General features: G+C 33.5%; 1 protein-coding gene across 5 annotated transcripts in view; it reads right to left on the bottom strand.

The window, feature by feature from the left end:
• Positions 1–17,645, bottom strand: part of jar (Myosin heavy chain 95F jaguar) — a 355,723-nt gene that overhangs the window by 196,634 nt on the left and 141,444 nt on the right. For all 5 annotated transcript variants that reach the window (XM_075353648.1, XM_075353645.1, XM_075353649.1 and 2 more), the window contains exon 3: positions 2,582–2,626. The gene's annotated coding sequence lies outside the window, so the exon portion shown is untranslated. The remainder of the gene's footprint in view (positions 1–2,581; positions 2,627–17,645) is intronic.

Raw genomic sequence — 17,645 nt, 5'->3', positions numbered from 1 at the left:
GAGGAAGGCTGAGAGGGATGGATATAGATGTATAGATAAAATAGCAACCGGGAGGCTAGGGCCCGCCTGGGTGCTAAATAGACGTTTTGGCATCGAGCCCCGGTTAGTTGAGATATTCTCTATTAGAATGAGATGTATGTGTGGAGAACTCTGTGATGGAGCTGCGGTGTGGGAGGATGTAGACATTGACATTGAACCAAAGCAGAGAGAAATGGGTATATTTTCATTAGAGGCTTATTAAATTTGTAAATATGTTTCTTGATTTTTAAGAAAATCACGAAGATTTTGAAATTGAATTTATAACAAAATTTTCGTTTTGATCAAGACTTGTTTTGTTGGTATGAGGACAGTATCTTTGGTGTTTAAAGACTCAATCAATTAGATAAAGGAAGAGTTTTTGTGTAAAACCTTTGACGTTAGAGGAAGGTGCGGGGATTGCGCTTCCGCAAATCGGTTAATTTGATATTTGAGGATTGTAAGTAATGGTAAATTTTCCCGGTTGGAAGAGGCCGTACAAAGGCGACAGTAGGTTGAGTAAATACACTGATGGAAATGTCTGCTGAGGCATTTACATTGGTCATATCCTGACAGAGTCCAAACTGATTACTGTGACGTGTTATCAAGTTTAGAGGGCCTAAAAGACGACTTCCGGTAAAACCCATCAGAGATAGGAACGGAGGGGTGGTGTTGTGACTGGAATCGTCTCAAGGAGGGTGTTTTCCCCTACAGGGGTTGGAATGTAAATAAACCTCTGATTGTGATATATAGGATGCACAATCTGGAAAGTTCACTACTTCAGATGATTCTAGAACTAAAAAAAGGGAAGCTGTACAAACGCAAATCTATAAACAATTCTGGTAAACAAATGCTTTGTTTTTGAGTTATGGCTCCCGAATAATTGTATTCTGAGTTTTGTCCCGTAAGTAATATAACGTAGGGCAAAATTTGTTAAAATAATTACGTTAACAATTTAAAGCATTTTTTGTTCTTTGATCAAAATACTAAAAGAAATTCTAGTCAAAAAACCTGATTATTGGAATCTTTATTATTATCCATTAACAAGGTAGGGAAAAATCAAATTAGTAAACCAATTAAATATTAAAAGAGATCAATCGTTAACGTTAATGGAAGAGACAAACCGACAATCGAATCAATGAAACTCAAGGTTGATAAACTAAAATTCGCGATAAAGAATATTTAGAAAAGAAAATCCTGTGCACCAACGTCGAGATTAAACATTACAACTTCGTATTGAAACCAATAATAATGTACGGCATAAAGACATCGTCTGTACAAACGTACGTACATATGTATCTGCAAAACTCAAAAACGATTAGCCGTAGGATGTTGAAATTTTGGAATTAAGACTGTTCTAACATCTAGTTGTGCACCTCCCCTTTTGATTGCAATTGACTGGACCAAAAGTGTCCAAAAAAGCCCAAAATTCCAAACATTTAGATTTTGGACTTTTTCTTAACTGTAGTAGTAATCCCTCTTTGAGAGATTTTCAACGAAATATCATACATGGTACTTACTTTCATCGGTTCCAGAGTTATACCCGAATAAAAGTTTAATTAATCAAATATTTGGATCTTACAAACGTACATCCGTTCGAATCAGACTTCATCTCCTTTTTTTTTAATTTAAATAAATTGATTTATTAATAATTATTAACTTCTGATTGTAAAAAAAGTTTTACAGTAAATAATAATTCAATAATAAGATTTTTAAAAAAAATATGAAAAAATATCAGAAGTTATTAGTGAAATAAAATGTTTTCATTTTAAAAAAAATGTGTATATGTAATTTAATGGGCGTACAAGGAAATCATGTGGTGTCCACATCAGATTTATTAACATTTTTTTAACGTCCACCGGGACTAGTGCTATACTTGTCATCTCAAATCACTTGTTTGATATATCGGCTTAAGATTAAAATGACCGAAATCGAAGTTTTTAAGGTTCAAATCCTAGTAAAAGTTAGTTGCTTTTATTAGAATTTGAATACTAGACAGTGGATACCGGTGTACTATGGTTAGTTGGGATTCAATTAACTACACATCTCAGGAATGATCGGCCTGTACAAGATAACGCTTCATTTATATGTCCAACATACTATACTTATCTCATTGGTCCTTAGGGGGATTGATTATTGTTCACTAGTTGAACAGATTGCAATGTACACAATAGAAATAATAATAATAAATAAATAATTATTATAACGACTAGCTAATAGCTGTAGTAGTCACAACCACAAGTTATTTATCTAAAAGTTAACTAATAAAAAAACATTTTTAAATTGTTCTTATGAAAAGTGTTTCAAATTTTTACTTACTAAGTAAATTTTTAAAAAAACGTAAAAATAGCACAATTTAAGGCAAATAAAGTTAAAATTTTAATTATTTCACCTTATCATGAATAATAAAAAAGTTAATTTAATTTGTTTTCATATTTCAACGAATTTTATGATTCATGCAGTCATAAAAAAAAGTTTTAATAATATAGAACTTGAAAATATAGTACTTATAAAATGTAATAACTGATAAAATGTAATAAAAAAAATCAAAAACTATTAAACTCACTTTTCTTCGTTTCAGTCTATCGTTTCATGTGCACAGGTTCAGTATCTGAAACGCAATACTAAAATTAATACAATATAAAAAAATAATAAATATATTGATTAGTAATATTAATACTATGTGTGTGTGCGTGTGTGCGCACGCACGCACACACACAAATTTACTAATAATTATTTTCGATAGTATAACCATTTAAATAATAATACCATGCAGCTTAACGTTTTCAATTTGCGATTATAAATAAAAGAAATTATTAAAATAATAATAATTACATAAAAAAATATATATTTTAAAATGACAAAAGATAATTTACAATGAGAACGAGAACACGAAATATAGATGACGTCGATATATCCGTATGAATACATTTATAAAATACACGATATAATGCAATATTAATTCTCATACAGCGCGGCGCACGAAATGATTCAACATTTGTTTTCGCAATAATTGTTTAGGTTAATAAAACATTAATGCGTTTTATGTTGACAGAAATGACAGGTGATCATGAATATTAGTTTCCTCTTTTTCCGAGTGTGTTGTTTGTGTATCGTTCGAAGATGGCTGACAAAGGGAAGACTGACTGTAGAACAGCGCGTAAGAACTGTTTTTTTTCTTAATGAAACGATAAGTGTGGTACTTACACAAAGAAGGTTTCGTGCACATTTTTAAACTCGGTGGTCGCCCTCATTTAAAACAATACGTCTAGACTTTCAAAAAATTGAATAGTGACGATTCAGTATTTGAGAGTAAGCGCGAACGGGCTGCCTATGTTTGTTCTCTTACAGAATGTCGCAGCTATAAGAGCAACTTTGCTGAGGTGTCCGAACAAATCAACAAGAAAAGCAACAGAACAACTTGGGATTTCTAGGCGATCTGTGCAGTGAATTTTAAAAACCGATTTCCATTTGTATTCGTACAAAATAACAGTGTTGCCTACATAAACGGTTAACAAAAAACATCAAAGAACGGTATTCGCTGAACGGGCTGTGAACAAAGACGTACTATTGAACAATGTCTGGTTTTCAGACGACGCGCATTTTCCCCTAGAAGGGGTTGTTAATAAACAAAATGTGCATTTTTGGGCTTCCGAAAATCCACACGTGCTTCGTGAAAAGGTGCATCATGCTCCAAGAATTACGGTACGGGCTGCTATCTCAAGTCACGGGGTAATAGGGCCATCCTCTTTTGAACAGACAGTGAACGTTATCTAAACATGCTGCGTAATAATTATATTCCTCAGCTTCTTGCAATAGAGTTTCAATTAGAAAACGAGTAGTTCGTGCAGGATGGAGCCAGACCGCACACAGCTAATGTTGTTTTAGACTTTCTGCATGAAACCTTTAAAGCAAATGTCATTTCAAATTTATTTCCTAATCGTTTTGCGTGTGGACAGAACTGGCTCCCGAACGGTCCTGATTTGAATCCGTTTATTTTGCTGGGGATTTCTAAAGGAAAAGAGTTTTCCTAAACATCCTCGTACAGTGATAGAACTGCGAATGCTGATCATCGAGACGTGCAACGAGATAACCGAGGATATGAGTCGTCAAGTAATTAACAACATAGGAGTTCGTGTTGAAGAAGTTGCTAGACGTGATAGTCATCATACTGAATATATGATAAGCAGAATATAATCTCCAGGTATTTAAACACGATGTATTTTATTTTTCTGTATTGCGATTTAAATAAATATTTTTTAACAAAACCAAACGTTCGATCATTTCGTGCGCCACTCTATAAACAATCGGACGCTCATCCAATTCTGTGTATTTAATTTAAAGAGAAAACACACTATTATTGTACCTATTAAACTACAGATCTCTCTCTCTCTCTCTCTCTCTCTCTATATATATATATATATATATATATGAACTGTAGTAAAATATTCTATCAAAATTCAGAGCGAAATTCACTTGCGTATAAACGCAAGTAAAACTACTCATGGAAATAAAGAGGATAAACAATAATGATTTAAAGGGTATGCAGTCATTCATTAAGTAAGGGTAATGACACACACAGCTGTTCAAACCGGAAGCGTTTATCAAGTCGTTTTTTAATAGCAGTGACACATTTATCGTTAAAAATTTCATTTAACGCTAGGCAAATCGTAGAAGTAAAGATAAGGTGTTGAAGTTTTATAATAGTTTTATAAGTTTTATAAGGCCATTTTTATAATTTATTTTTTGAAATGAGGAAAGATAAAGAAGAATTTCGTAAACTTACTCAGATTTCAACAACAAACTGTTTTTAAACAAAAGTATTTATATCTGTTTTTTCGGAACAACGAATAAATCTATTGAATGTCAGTAGTTGTCTGGAAGGAGAAAAAGCACGACGCAATCAATGCAATCAACATTCAGTTTTATTAAATATAAATAATGATAATGAAATGAAATGACCTGGACTCGAATCAAAAGCCTTCGGATGAAAGATAGAGACGTTACCACTACACCACGGAGGTCGAATTTTACGAATTAATTAAAATGAAATTGATAATAAAAAAATGACGCTTTTCAATTTCACCAATTACTTTTTCAAAATTAATTTTTTATCTTTCATATGATGATTTTAAATTATATTAATTTAATTAAATTCAGCAAAAAAATCCTAAAACAAATATAAACATAAGAAATAATGAAGTGTAATAAATTATTCAAAAAAATTACAATGACATTTTAAAGCGTATTGTAAAATACGCGTCGATCAGGCGTGGCAGATCGACGCTTCAGGCGATTGAAAAGATAACTAGCTGGGCATAGCCCAGCTAGTTATCTTAACAGTCAAGGCTGGAACATGGCGCACCAGGAAGATTCCTTTACTGGTTATGCTCGACATTAGAAATGCTTTTGGGACCGTCCAGTGGGACTCCATCATGGCGGCTTTAGTCAGAAGGCGAATAAGCCCTTACATTAGGAGACAGATCTCCGAATACCTGTCTGAAAGATGGACTACGGTTAGCACGCTTGATGGTGACATACGATATCAAGTTCATGGTGGTGTCCCCCAGGGGTCAGTACTGGTACCATTACTTTGGTTACTGGTCATTGATGATGTATTACGACTGCAGCTACCTGAAGAGACGGAAATAGTGGCCTATGCTGATGATTTAGCGATACTCACCTCTGCGAGATCAGAAGATGTCCTCGAACAAAGGAGCGATGATACTCTAGAGATCGTAAATAACTGGCTAACCGACAAAGGATTAACACTTTCAGTAGATAAAAGTCAATACATTATGTTGGCGGGAAGGAGACGGCTGCGAGATCTTGAACTTAAGATAGGGGAACATAGGCTTGAACGTGTCAATCAGGCTAAATATCTGGGAGTGATAATCGATAAAACCTTGAGCTTTAGTGGTCATATAGTCTATAGATGCGAGAGAGTCGAAGGATTACTACAAGCCCTCATAAGGCTATTAACTGGCCGAGATACCCCAAGATCGTCTAAACGCCGCGTTATTATTTCAGCTGTGACATCTGCTTTATTATATGCTGCCCCGGTATGGAGTAGAGGACTAGGTACAATGAGAAATGTTAGACGACTTCAAAGCCTCCATAGGCGGGCTCTTCTGAGGGTAGCTTGTGGATATCGTACGGTTGCCTATGAAACTGTGTGCGTGGTTTCATCAGTACCACCTATCGAGTTACAAGTTTTGGAACGGTTGTATAGGTTTCAAGGGATTGCCAAGCAAGAGGCTATTAATACTACAAGACAGAAGTGGCGTGAACGTGAAAGATGGACACAGCTACAAGGATCTGTATGGAGTAAAAAACTTATTACGAATTTGGATATGTGGCTTGATCGTGCTTATGGGGAGGTTGGGTATTATACAACTCAAATGCTTACTGGGCACGGCTGTTTTGAGGAATATCTCTTCCGTTTTGGCCGGAGAAGATCCTCCATTTGTGTGTATTGTCCGGCGGTTGATACGGCCGAGCACACTTTATTTTATTGCCCATATTGGACTGAACGCAGAAGAGTTGCTGATATTCGGGGCCTCATTGCCGATGTATTTCTGGGATTTTTGCTGACTTCGTCTGACAACTGGAGGAAATTTGAGGACTTCGCACGTCTGGTCTTAACAGAAAAAGATGAGGAAGCAAGGCGAAGAGGCTATTAGGAGCCTTCTGTTTTTTCTTCTGGAGAGGTATTAGGTGACTTTTATTGTTGGTTGAATTCAAATGAGCGAAGCGTCTTCTTGTTTCTGATTTAGTATGTGGGGTAAATATATCAAGACCGAGACCCGGCCTCGTCGTTGGGGTCCGTAACGGCATAGCCGGGGCGGGCTTCCCGGGTGCGGGGTTTGAGGCAGGCATACTAAAAGACCGAGTAATTTTTTTGGATGTCACTGCGTTTTGTTAGATTATTCTTTTAATTTTTTTTATGAATTACTGATTGTTATCTTATAAATTTATTATAAAAATTAATTGCCTTAGAACAACCAAATTGAATTTCACGGCCAATTTTTTTTGTTGATAGTTATATCATTCACTTCATACCATATTTTTCCTTTTTTAATAAAACTAATATAACCTTTACGAATCGAAAATCCGTGATGTAATATTACAATTTGCAAGTAACCCTCGATTTTTATCGTTAAATTTGATTTTACCAGTCGAATTTATTTCTGTTTTTAATAAAACTAGTATAATCCCTTGTAAACTAATAATACTTTTATTTTTTTTCACTGAAGTGATGGGAATTAAAAAAATTGTATCATCTTCAGTACTTTCATTTACATAACAGCATTTACTATTTAAAAAAGCTGTAGTATATTTTCTTTTAAATTTTATTATTTCAACTACATTATCATGTTTTTGTACGCTACCTAGTATACTATTAAGTACTGCTATCTAGCGGGACGATTCGTAAATGTACATTAAAAAAATGAATAAAATGACGACATATTCGAATCCCGCGGTTCATAAAAAGTATTAAAAGTGTTGTCTAACAAAATTCAAGGTATTTTTTAAAAGTATTCTTTATTGCTAATCTAATTTAACTAAACTATAATATTTTTACGCTTATTTTTTCCCCATTTTCATTTCACTGTTAGGTTAGGTCATGTTTAATACTGTAAATCTAGTTCGCCGCCTCTTACCGACGAAATTCTAACGAACTCCGTGATATAAAAAGTTTAATACAATAAAAACAGCCTAAATATGGAGGGCTGACTCGATTTAAAATGGCTCACCAATGTGTGTGCCATTATAAACAAATAAACCATTTTATTTGCAGAAATCTGTATGATATATATAAACTCGACAAAACCTTTAGTCTTAACAGTTATGTATGTCACATTACCCTATTAGTCTTTTCTTCGTCGTTGTCCTTTCCACATATATTTGGGATTTATTTAAAATGTAGGTTGTCTATTCGCTAGTGAGCTCTGTTAATCTACATGTTTGCACTTCATCGCCCACTAATCCAGTATAGTCCATTGACCTTACTAGTCGCACCGCTGACTGATTCATACAAACAACTACATATTGACTCACATTATCTCTACATATTCATTAGTAATTAATTTATTTAAAATTTTACTTATTTTGTTGTCTTAGCACGATTGTATACAGAGTGTATCACGAAGTTCTCCCGGGATTTTAATAACATATTCTACTCGTGAAAATAATGGAAAAATTTCATATAAGCATATGTTTTAAAATGCGTCTTTTGCGAGTTACGGCTAGTAAAAAATTTTTGTTCGGATTTCAGCTACCCCAGTGAAATGACCTCATTTCACCAGGGTAGCTGGGGTTTCTGGCCCTTAATTAACGTGCTTTTTAGCACGTTAATTAAGGGCCAAAATTAGTGTTTTATTACGGGGTTTGAACTGAAAAATCGGATAAAATAGATTCCACAACCGAATCTATAGTAGTGCTTGAGAAATCTAGGGTTAAATCCAATAAATTGGGGTAAAAACACTTTTTTTTTGTTTGACGTAAAATAACTCAGTTAAATGGGTAATAAACATAAAACTTTTAAACAAAAATTGTAGAGAATTTAATTCTGAACAGTAGTATAAGATAAGCTGATTAAAGAAAGAAAAATAGAATTTTATTTAGAAACAGTACATTACTGCATTTATTAGTACGTTATAAAAGTACGTATTTAATGTAAAAAAAACATATTCTTTTTTGTTGATATGAAAAATTTGTAAAAACGAAATTTACAGTTAAACAATTTTAAAGTAAACTAAAAATGACACAAAAATTGTAAAATAAAAATAACTAATTAGATAATAATTAATTAATTTTTCGTTATGGACAGAAATATAATATATTATTTGAAAAATTATTATTTCAAAGATGATGACAATAAAATAACAACAGCTGATCAACAATGTGCATTAATATATTAGTGTTTAAATAATTTTGTAAAATACATTAAGTATATCGGGTACTGTGAACGATGTCGTTAGCGAAAGTTTTCTGTGAATTTTAGACTGAACGTGATCGGTTTGCCATTGAAGTAATACTGTACTTATTTACAACTGAGGAATACAGTGATACGGTGTTCATTTTGAGTGTGTGTAATGGTAATGCTACAACTGATGTAGCAAAATATGAAATACGACTTCAGAATCGAAGATCCCAAAATAATTAGCGCAATTTTTCGCAAACTTCAGGAGACAGGTTCACTTCCTAGTATTCATACCAGCTACGAACGATCTGTCCAACACGACGCTGTTACTGATGAAATTATTATCTAATCAGTTCAAGGCAGTCCGGGCGTCAATACACGACGTCTTTCTAGGGGGATCTGAGTTTCGCACTCGTTGGTTTAGAGGACAATTAGGCAAAATAAGTTTGATTCTTATCATAAACAACCAATCCAACATCTACACCCAGGAAAAAATCCTCTTCTCTTGGAATTCTACAACTGGTGGAACACAAATCGACAACTTTACAAGTATTTTTTGTTTACCGACGAGGCAAATTTCCCTCAAGATGGCATCAACAACGAAATTTTTCACATCGCGAAAAAAGGATTTGGTTGTTTTTTTTTACATTAAATAAGCAGTTTTCTGAACAATGTAGAAATGTGCAATTTTTAAATAAAATTCGAATTTTTCCCTATTTTGTCAACTTATCTTACATAATTTTGTTCAGAATAAAATTTTCTCTAAGTTTTTTGTATTTGTTACCCGTTTAACTAAGTTATTGTACGTCAAACATAAAAAACAAAGTTTTTTACCCCAATTTATTGATTTTTAGCCCAGATTTCTCAAAAAATGTTGCAGATACGATTCTGGGATCTATCTTATTCGATTTTTCAGGTCAAAAACCATAAGAAATCACTAATTCTGCCAATTAATTAACGTCCTAAAACCATCATCGACCTTATTTCATCGGGAAAGCTGAAACCCCAGCGAAATCTTTCACTAGCACATATGTTTATATGAATTTTTCCATTGTTTGCACGAATATAATAGATTATGAAAGTCCTGGGAGAACTTTGCTATACACCAGTACAATATTTATGAAATGTCTAGTTCTTTAGTTTCATTAATAAAATAATACTTCACGTAGAATGTAAGAGTGCACAACAAACGTTTATAATTATTTTATTAAATATTGTAAAAAAACTTAGCGAAATTGAGAAAAAAAAATTTCTTAAATATTTTTAAGAAATCTATTTTTATCTATTACTATTTTTTAGTTTACAGCATAGGTTATTGTTTACAATTACAATTACAATTATGAAAGATCTTAGGAATTTGCTTAGTGAATAGTTTATGAACGTTTATCTATTCAATTTACTAAACAGTTATTATGCAAATATTTGCTGTGGTAAACTGGCTTTAATGGAAAAAAATGTGGAAACAAGAGAAAAATAAGGCACTAAACGAACAGACAAAAGAAATTAAAAAAATTAAAGAAAAAAGTATGAGTTACTTTGATATTAAATATTTAAAAAAAAATACTAGTTTTTGAATTTTTTTATCATCTGTAAAAATTATGGTTAAATATAAAAAAAAATCGTTGTTATTCGACATTCTATACTAATTAATGTCTATTTATTTTTTTATTATTTTTAATTTAAACGTTTCTTATAAGCATGGGACATTTCAGTTTACATTATGCTACACAAAAAAAAAAAGTTAAAAAGTATGTTGGTAAAATACCACTCAGGCCGGCCTCCTTGGCGCGAGTGGTTGCGTCTCGGCTTTTCATATGGAGGTGCTAGGTTCGAATCTCAGTCAGGTACGGCATTTTTCATACGCTACATTTCCATATCCCAGGGACAAGCTTCAAGTTTATGTGGCGATATCATCAAGCAAAAATATATCTTAATACATTCAAGACTTAACTCACACACTCATTCAGTCGCTCTGCACGCGCGCACGTTGTATTAATATTATTTATTTGACAGAAGAAATTAATTACTTCATTTCCATGCTTTATCTACAATTTTAATCTCAATCAATTTTTTACAATTATTTGCTTTACATATTATAATTTTTTAATTCCATTTTAATTTAATTATTTATTTATTTTAAATTAAATTTAATATTATTTTATTTAATTTTAATTAAATTTATTTAATCCTCTTCCTCCTTCCTTTTTCTTTTTTATCTTTTCCCTTTTCATTTCCTTTTCTCCTTTTTTCTTTTTTCCATTTTCCCCTTCTTCCCTTTTACCTTTTTCGATTTTTCCCTTTCTCCCTTCTACCCCACGCGTAAATCGCTCCAGCAATTTTTTAATCTATAGCGGATACACATATCTGAAACACTGCAATGGAATCGTAAAATATTTAGTATAGCGTATGTTGCTTTTACGTCCAACAGATAGCGCTGTTAACACGAAATTTAATTTTTTATCGATTTGAACCCCTTAAAATCAAAATTTTTCAAAATCCTTTCGTAGTGGATTCCTACTTAAAGATACGAAGGTACCCTAAAAATTTCAAGTCTCTACCTCTAATAGTTTTGGTTGTACGTTGATTATGAGTTAGTGAATCGGTCAGGATCAGTGAATCAGTCTCTTTTATGTAAGAGATAGTACAAGATCCGGCAGCTGATTTCTACAGGTATCTGTTTTTAATAAAACTCGACCTAAATGAATCATAATTTAATACATTATTGCCGAGTTTCCTTGCAAAAATTAGCCGCAGTTACCTTTAATTAAATATAGTGTAATTAATTCATTTTAACTAATTGCAACTGTATTTTTTTTTTTAAAGTGAATTTAAACGAAAATTGAAAGAAGATGATGTGAAGAATGTAAAAAAAAATGGTTGCCAGCACTCAGTCAGGTGCAATCTCCAAGTTGCCAGGTGTAAACAGGTATGTTATTGTTAATTATTTACGCTTATAGTATTTATAAAAAAAATTATATACGAAATTGAAGTTTAATTTTTTCTGTACACGATAACATATGGTTGCCTGAAAAAAAAATTGCCGCAAGTAGTGGTTACCATTTTTTTTTTTGTCTTCAGTCATTTGACTGGTTTGATGCAGCTCTCCAAGATTCCCTATCTAGTGCTAGTCGTTTCATTTCAGTATACCCTCTACATCCTACATCCCTAACAATTTGTTTTATACATTCCAAACGTGGCCTGCCTACACAATTTTTTCCTTCTACCTGTCCTTCCAATATTAAAGCGACTATTCCAGGATGCCTTAGTATGTGGCCTATAAGTCTGTCTCTTCTTTTAACTATATTTTTCCAAATGCTTCTTTCTTCATCTATTTGCCGCAATACCTCTTCATTTGTCACTTTATCCACCCATCTGACTTTTAACATTCTCCTACAGCACCGCATTTCAAAAGCTTCTAATCTTTTCTTCTCAGATACTCCGATCGTCCAAGTTTCATTTCCATATAAAGCGACACTCCAAACATATACTTTCAAAAATCTTTTCCTGACATTTAAATTAATTTTTGATGTAAACAAATTATATTTCTTACTGAAGGCTCGTTTCGCTTGTGCTATTCGGCATTTTATATCGCTCCTGCTTCGTCTATCTTTAGTAATTCTACTTCCCAAATAACAAAATTCTTCTACCTCCATAATCTTTTCTCCTCCTATTTTCACATTCAGTGGTCCATCTTTGTTATTTCTACTACATTTCATTACTTTTGTTTTGTTCTTGTTTATTTTCATGCGATAGTTCTTGCGTAGGACTTCATCCATGCCGTTCATTGTTTCTTCTAAATCCATTTTACTCTCGGCTAGAATTACTATATCATCAGCAAATCGTAGCATCTTTATCTTTTCACGTTGTACTGTTACTCCGAATCTAAATTGTTCTTTAACATCATTAACTGCTAGTTCCATGCAAAGATTAAAAAGTAACGGAGATAGGGAACATCCTTGTCGGACTCCCTTTCTTATTATGGCTTCTTTCTTATGTTTTTCAATTATTACTGTTGCTGTTTGGTTCCGGTACATGTTAGCAATTGTTCTTCTATCTCTGTATTTGAACCCTCATTTTTTTAAAATGCTGAACATTTTATTCCAGTCTACGTTATCGAAAGCCTTTTCTAGGTCTATAAACGCCAAGTATGTTGGTTTGTTTTTCTTTAATCTTCCTTCTACTATTAATCTGAGGCCTAAAATTGCTTCCCTTGTCCCTATACTTTTCCTGAAACCAAATTGGTCTTCTCCTAACACTTCTTCCACTCTCCTCTCAATTCTTCTGTATAAAATTCTAGTTAAGATTTTTGATGCATGACTACTTAAACTAATTGTTCTGTATTCTTCACATTTGTCTGCCCCTGCTTTCTTTGGTTACCATTATAACTAATTAATTTCAGTTTGGATGAGTGTGAACGAGAGAGAAGAAATGCGTGCGCTGCCTCATGTTGTAAACAAGATCGCAGCGCTACTATCGTGTACAAAAAAAAACTAAATCTCAATTTTTTTTAAAAAACACGATGAGCGTAAATAATTAACAATAATATACTTGTTTACATCTGGCAACTTGGAGGTTGTGGCCGACTGACAGCTGACAACAATTTTTTTTTTACAATCTTCACATCACTTTATTTCAAATGACGTTTAATTCATTTAAAAAAATATAGTTGTAGTTTGTTAAAATAAATTAATTACAATATATTTAATTAAAAGTAATTGCGACTAATTTTTGTTAGGCAACCTGGCAGTAATGTATTAAAGGATCGAGTAATGTAAAGGCAGTAATGTATTAAAGGATGAAATCGAGTTTCATTAAAAAAACAGATACCTACAGAAATCAGCTGCCGGATCTTGTTCTATTATTATTAATAAATTTATACAGTGAGCATAAAGTTATGCAACACTGAAATTTATTACCCTATTGAAGGGGAAAACTTACTTTTAAGTTGGTGGTACTAATGGATGGATTAGTAACGGTTGACCTTGCAGCAATAACGTATACGCAACAAACCAGTAATCTCTCCCTATTTTGTCTATCAGTGGCAGGTGTGCTGTAAATCGACAATCCGTCCAATTTACACTCAACGAGCATTTATTCTCGAGCGTTATTTCAAATGGCGATCGTTTCTAAAGTACCAGGAAGACTCTGCTGTAGCTTTTCTTCGATCAAACGTATACAATAAGTCAATAATTTCAAGTATATTCGGTAATTTTAAAGAAATGGGTAGTGTAGATGAACGAAAACGATCCGGCCGGCCGATACTTTTAAATTACGAATCTTTGGAATATTCCTACCACCTTTGATCGATTATATCGAAAGTCATTAAGAATGCTACCTCATTCACTAGTACGTTTTCCACGAAACTACATTACATTCAGAAAAAATCGGAGTTTGGTGTGTGATTTGTCGGAAGAGAATAACAAGTTCAATATTTTTTCAATTAAAGAGTTACATCTGAACGCTACTAACAAATTGTAACTGACTTCATAACACTGCTGGAAGAAGATGAATAGAATTGCCAGTTTACATCAAGATAATGTAACAGTCCATACAGCGAATAACACAATGCTTCTGCTAATATAGTTCTTTGCGGGGGAAAATCATTTTTAATTATATCGCAAGAATCGATCGTAGAATTTTTTTGAGGAGTTATATAAATGAAAAAAAATAATCAGAAATAATCCTCGCGCAATGGATCGACTCAAAGGGATCATTGAAATCAAAATATCCCATATCAGCGCTGGAACTGTTAAAAGGTTGCTGCTAACAAAGTACAGGTGTCTATAAAGTCTTTCCATGATTACACAAATTTATTAATATTTCTTTTATCTCTTTCACTTTTACAGAATTAATAATTAATGTATTAATGCTAATATTAATTATAATATTACTTAACTTAATCATACAATTTAACATTGTTTTATAATACAATTTAATATTTATTACTTAATTATACTTAATTTATATTATTTGTAAAAGATGAAAGATTTGGAGTCCACAAGAGTCTTGCCCGTTTTGTGGCACCATCCTTTTTCTATTAATCTTTTTAGTTAGAGTAAGGGGAAAAAGTAAACAATTTTATCTTATATAGGAGGATTAGTTTTGGTTCAATTAATAATTTACTCTGGTGGAAACTTATCTTTTCTGCAGTTAAGTATAGAGAAGATCAATCGTCGTCATATATTTATGTTTACTAATAAACCTTTCATCCAATGCTACCCGTTAAGTTATACAGGGTCATTCACGGGAACCGGATGTTTTTGAAGTGGATTGTACTCGGGCGTTCGTGGTGGGAGGGGCACGTGGCTGGTGTCTGACGTTTCCTTTGTTCACAGCATTTACATTTTAGTCGTTGAGATGGAGCCGTGGACGCTAGACCAACGCCTGTATGCGTATGAAAGTTTTGTGCGAAATGACGAATCCGTAACTGCTGTTCACCGAGATTTCCGCCGTCAGTTTAATATCCATCGTAATGCAAGTTTCCCTTCTCGTAACACAATATTACGATGGGTAAACAACCTTCGAGCAAGCGGTTCAATATTGAAGAAAAAACCACCGGGTCCCCGACGAACTGCTAGCACTCTGGAGAACATCGAACGAGTAAGGGAAGCCATTGTCAGAAGCCCACGCCGCTCTATTCAGAGGCATTCAGCAGCGCTTCAAATGAGCACAAGTACGGTAAGAGGAATTCTGCATACAGACCTGCATTTCCATCCTTACAAGATAGCCGTCGTGCAGCAGTTTAACGAGCAAGATTTCACGCAGCGATTACAATTTTGTCGACAAATGCTTACCGTTTTTGAAGAAAATGAAAATTTTTTATTGTTTATGAGTGAGGAAGCACATTTTCATCTGAATGGCTTCGTCAACAAACAGAATTGCCGGTATCGGGCAGAAAGAAACCCACATCAGCTTCACGAGAGACCACATCATAGCCCAAAGGTGACTGTCTGGTGTGCAATAGGAAAGGTCGGTGTTATTGGACCATATTTTTTTGAAGAAAATGACGCTGCCGTAATTGTAACAGCTGATCTTTACATTGCGATGTTGAATAAGTTTTTCATCCCTGAGTTACGAAACTGGGGAATCGATTTTGTGTTATTCCAGCAGGATGGAGCTACAGCGCACACAGCGAGGGCAACGATGGCTGTTCTCCGTAACTTGTTTCCGGGACGGATCGTTTCCAGATTCGGCGACATTCCTTGGTCCCCTAGGTCCCCCGACTTGAGTAGTTGTGATTTTTTTCTGTGGGGGGGTTTCTAAAATCGCGGGTATACGGCAATAAACCGCGTACATTGGAGGACCTAAAGATCGCAATTCGTCATCACGTCACCCAGATTGATGTAGACATGCTGCAAAGAATTGAGGCCAATTACCGTGAAAGGCTGCAACAATGTATTGCCAAAAATGGACATCACTTGCCGGACATAATTTTTCGTTCACGAGTAAGTAACAAATGCTTTGATTTAACAAATGTTTCAGTACCAATAAAACTTTTTTAAAGTAAATATTCAATTTTTTATGATTATTTTAAAAACATCCGGTTCCCGTGAATGACCCTGTATATGTAAAAAATCTATTACTATGTTAAGACCAGTAGTATAAAGCATTATAATTAATTATATATATATTTTTTTTTTTGTCTTCAATCATTTGACTGGTTTGATGCAGCTCTCCAAGATTCCCTATCTAGTGCTAGTCATTTCATTTCAGTATACCCTCTACATCCTACATCCCTAACAATTTGTTTTACATATTCCAAACGTGGCCTGCCTACACAATTTTTTCCTTCTACCTGTCCTTCCAATATTGAAGCGACTATTCCAGGATGCCTTAGTATGTGGCCTATAAGTCTGTCTCTTCTTTTAACTATATTTTTCCAAATGCTTCTTTCTTCATCTATTTGCCGCAATACCTCTTCATTTGCCACTTTATCCACCCATCTGATTTTTACCATTCTCATATAGCACCACATTTCAATAGCTTCTAATCTTTTCTTCTCTAATTATATATGTAATCATAAATCATGTAATTTCATGGAACATACTTTCAGCGTCATCAATATTAATTAGCCATCGTTTTAGTAGCTTTAAGAAAGCATTAGGTTCCTACTGATCTTTATATGATTGGGAAGTATGTTATACAATCTAGGAGCAGTACTTGAAAAGAACTTTATATAACTCGTTTTATTTGCTCTGGTGACATATACATTCCTTTTACTTCTAAGTTCGTACTCGGTTATCATACTATCTCTATAACCGCTTTGATAAATAAAATTTTAATTACTTTATAAACATATAAATAACGTAGCGGTAATATAGACAATTCCCTAAATATTGGCAAAGAATGATCCGTAGTTCTTTTTTTACTTATCATTCTAACGAATCTTTTTGGATTTTGATTATGGAATCTAATTTTGTAACATAAGTTCCTTCCCAACAGCTGATGCCGTAGTCTAATCGACTATGCACAATAGCAAAATAAAGTTTTCTCATGGTTATTTTTGGGGATAGTTTGTTTAAAAAATAAAATATCCTAAGATAGTTTAAAGGTTTTTGCTTTAATAGCGCAATATGATTTTTCCAGGTTAGACCACTATCTAACACAATGCTCAAGTATTTACAAATATCACGTTGTAAAAAAAACTATTACAGTTACAGCTGTGCGGTTTGTGGCAGAAGAAAGAAAAAATTATCACGTTTCT

The sequence above is a fragment of the Lycorma delicatula genome, chromosome 1 (genome assembly GCF_047948215.1).
Source record: "Lycorma delicatula isolate Av1 chromosome 1, ASM4794821v1, whole genome shotgun sequence".
Lineage (NCBI taxonomy): Eukaryota > Metazoa > Arthropoda > Insecta > Hemiptera > Fulgoridae > Lycorma > Lycorma delicatula.
Note: the sequence above shows the minus strand (reverse complement) of the source record. Positions and strands in the feature narration are given on the sequence as shown.